Raw genomic sequence first — 3,804 nt, forward strand, 5'->3', positions numbered from 1 at the left:
AAAAATTATGTGATTATAGACATGTCCAGTATTTCATTAACCCATATCTCTGGAATAATAGATTTCACTGCCTCTCTCTGTTCAAAAATTCATTAGGTATACATGCAACAAAAACGCACTTGGACCGTTCTTTCATTCAAAGATCAAGAGATAGGTAATAGTGCAGCCTGTTCATTCTCAACATTTCCATCACTTTTTTCCTCTCTCGGCATAAGCAGTCGGCAGCATTAGCCGTCCTCTCATCAAGCCGCGGCGCGGCAAGGCTCGTTATACGAGTTTTCTAATGCATCTGCTTCTAAGTAAACGCTGGGAAAAAAAGGAACGTGCGACAGAACCTCGGCTCTCTTGGAAAACGTGTTCGAGTGCACACGCGGCAGCGTCAGGCCTTTCCACGATTCGTTAAGCCGTCTCGCGACAGGCACACGAACAGCACGTAAAACAAATACGCCGTGCACGCCATGGACGTGATCAAATACCCGCCTATCTGTTAAAATAGGGTCAGGCGACTGTACCTTATTAAATGCAGGCCTGTTTCCTGGTACCTGCAAGATAGAAATGAGCCCTTTCATTCTGCTTTCACTGGAACACGAATCTTTGGGGTATATGAAAATGGGTCGCTCAGTTTTTTTAAATAAAAAATACTGTTCAGGAATTAGCTGTTTTATAAATTAACAAAATTAATACAAAAAACAGAAAAAAATAAAAGACTTCGATTTCTCTTAGATACTCGGCTTCACTTGCTCCGATAATAGTTTTCACCTCACAAAAACGAAAAGCTAGGCTTGAAGTCCACCGCCATGCGCTTCACATTTGAATGTACAATAGTTGTCACTTTGTCGCGTTCCTTTTTTCCAGCACGTGCCTGATATATATGCGGTCATGTTAACGTTATGCGAATTTTTACGAGGAAACACGACACAGCACCGCGTTCTCGTCGATAAACATGGGTAGCATGTTCGCCGAGCACCATCGCGCGATTAGGCCGAAGGTGAGATGAGAACGTCATGGAATACACGTCATGCGAATGCGTGCACAAAAGCATGCAGGGTTCGTCGCGATATTTTCGTGGAGAAATACACGCATTTGTGCGATAAACGCCGTCAACCTGGCTGACGTCTTTTTTGCGGACTCTGACGCGAGTCGTGATTGTGAAATATCAAGTTGCATTAGTACCAAGGAGTGGAAACTCTGTGTAATTAGCTGAAGGAATTTTCTTCTCGGATTCATTAAGGCTTCGAAGGATTCCAGTGGACACGTAGAAGCATTTTATTACCTGTAACAGTCTGTTAAAACAAAATTCTTGTTATTTTATTTTAGACACTGTTAGACTATGATTGGTGATAAATTTTAGATAGAGAGCATACTTTGCGAAGGTATAGATAAGGAGTGGAAGGCAGAAGCTTATGGATAAATATGTAGAAGAAAAAGGTAGTCATTCCCTTGACCACAGAGCTGGAAGGAATTTCTTAAATAGCTCCATCAACGCGGCCGAACACCGTGATGGACAAGAAACTTAATCTCGAAGAAGAACGCTGTTATCTAGGGTTGAACCGCGCGCGACGTGTGGTATCTAACCCGGCTGAGACAACATTTGAGGAAACTTAGAACCTGAGCGCAGGTAGACATATACGTTCAGGACCGCTCCTCTCTGCTCTGGGAAAGTCAAACAGTCAAACAACCACGCACACGAAATGTTGACTCGTGGCATACATTTGGTAGGAACACTTCCCCTTCGCCTCGCAAGACAAACAACCTGTCGTGATAATGATACACCGGATAACGGCAGATAAAAGTGCAAGACACTTCGGTGAAGGAGGGAACCAGCATTGGTAGCATGTATTCCTCGAGTTTTATTCAGTCGATCGAATAATACAGTTGAATTTTTCTACTGAGGATTCTTAATTACTTTTGACTTTCTACATCAAAAATAAGACGAGTCTCAAGACTTGAAATTATTTCTTTTTGGATTAGAGTAGAATAAAATCGATATAGGTATCGTTTTATGGTGGTCATTGAAAATTGAGTCAGAGTAGTTGCTGATATTTCTACTATATTCACAGTACCTTAGCTTCCAACGTTTCGTTTCGCAAAATCCTTCTCAATGGCTAAAGGGTCCAGGAGTAAGTTGATGCTCCTTTTGAGTACTTATTTTTTCACCAGCAGAACAATCATTCTCGACGTTCACGAACCCTTCAGCCGTAGGGCTTTCCAAGACGATTTTCAGCGTGGGTGCACGCGAGGATCGTGAGCTACCATCGCGAGAGAAGGAGGACGCGAACGAAATGAAGAAAGACACGAGAGAGCCGGCGATTCATTCCCACAATTACGCAACCGCGTTCCCTCTATCTCGGCCTTCGAATTCGTCCTTAATGAAGGATAATCACGTTTAATTGCCCGCCCCGAGGCGTCGGCTGCACCCTCAGGCCAGGATCTCTTACAGCGTTACCGACAATTTCGTGAGACCATCCCGGGGCACAGCATTTCTTTGTGGCTCGCAATTAGTAGAGTCTAGCTAGGTCAGAGAAAACATTAACGACTTTCAGATTCAGAGGCTGTAAATCCATTAGAAATACCTTTGAGATCGTCTCTTTAAAATGGACTGGTAAGCTCGAATGCGTTGGGGATAGTAAAATATGGAACTTGATGAACAAAAGTAGAATTGGCTAAATTGGCTAGCCATTCTAAATTCGGCTAACTTTAGAATCTTAGCATGTTACCCTCTAATTTTTCTCTACAACTGAGCTAAACCTATTGCTGATTCATACAACTTAATCATCATCGAGTTCCAGCTATATCTGGAATCCTACTCATCCAAGAAATCGATACTTGATCCTCGTAAATCAACAGCCCACTCCCCCAATGCGTCAAAAATCCCGGCGTCGTATTTACTATGATCTCGAGGCTGCATGTTCCATCGATCCGTCAGCGGAAACTCGGGGGAGTAACAAAAATCCCGAGTGTCCTTGATTGAGCTGTGATCATCTCCGTCGGGCAGCAATGAAGCCCGAGAGGCTCGTCAACGTCGGATCAGCGTCTAATTGCGCGGATAAGCACGGTAATTCCGCGGCGGAGGGACGGGAAAGTCGCGGCGTGTCAACGGTTTTAACTGCGATGTAAATCATGCCGATAAGTATCGCGCTGCCGTGTGCTGCCGCCGCGTCGCGTCGAGCAAGCAAGGTCTCACCTCCGTGTCTCTCTCTCCCTACCGTGTAATTAATCATTTTCGTACGCCGCGCGGTAATTCTTCTTTCTTTCCCTTTTTACCCGCCGCTTTTCTGCCGAACGGCCGACAGGACAGCGCGCTGCTTGCTCGTAACTCATGGCCCACTCTGACGACAATTAATTAAAAATCCCGCGGGGAAAGACTGCTTCTCTGTCGCTGACGCTTGTCAGAGGAAGAGGAAGGGAGCAGACTTAGAAACAACTTCTGTGGAATAACCACAAGGAACTTGGATCACTAATTTTAAGTAGGAAATGTATTAACTTAAGTATTTTAGAAATTTGTAATTTCAAATTTTCAAATTTTCAAACTTTCAAACTTTCAAATTTTTGAATATTCAAACTTTTAGAATTCCCAATTTTCAAAGTTTTGAACATTGGCCATATGCTCCCAAGAGAGGGTATTAGCATAATTGGGTTACCGTGGTCTGCAAATTAGTTAAGGTTCATTAAAAAATGAGTATTGCATCTAAGGACCTCCGTGGTGTGCCTAGGAGCAGAAAAGTGTAACAACAAGCTGTCTAAAATAATAAGGCCACGGGGCTCTTAACAGAAAGTAGGATCTGGAAAACGTAACTGTAATCA

At 43.6% G+C, this 3,804-nt stretch overlaps 1 long non-coding RNA gene across 1 annotated transcript; it reads right to left on the reverse strand.

Moving 5' to 3' along the window:
• Window positions 1–916: 916 nt before the first annotated feature.
• LOC143183874 (uncharacterized) lies at window positions 917–2,073 on the reverse strand. Its single transcript, XR_013002678.1, has 2 exons — window positions 2,064–2,073; window positions 917–1,283 (listed from the first exon to the last, which is right to left on the reverse strand). It is a non-coding gene; the product is annotated as an uncharacterized LOC143183874 (long non-coding RNA).
• Window positions 2,074–3,804: the final 1,731 nt, after the last annotated feature.

This window comes from Calliopsis andreniformis, chromosome 9 (genome assembly GCF_051401765.1).
Source record: "Calliopsis andreniformis isolate RMS-2024a chromosome 9, iyCalAndr_principal, whole genome shotgun sequence".
In the NCBI taxonomy this organism is placed as follows: Eukaryota; Metazoa; Arthropoda; class Insecta; order Hymenoptera; family Andrenidae; genus Calliopsis; species Calliopsis andreniformis.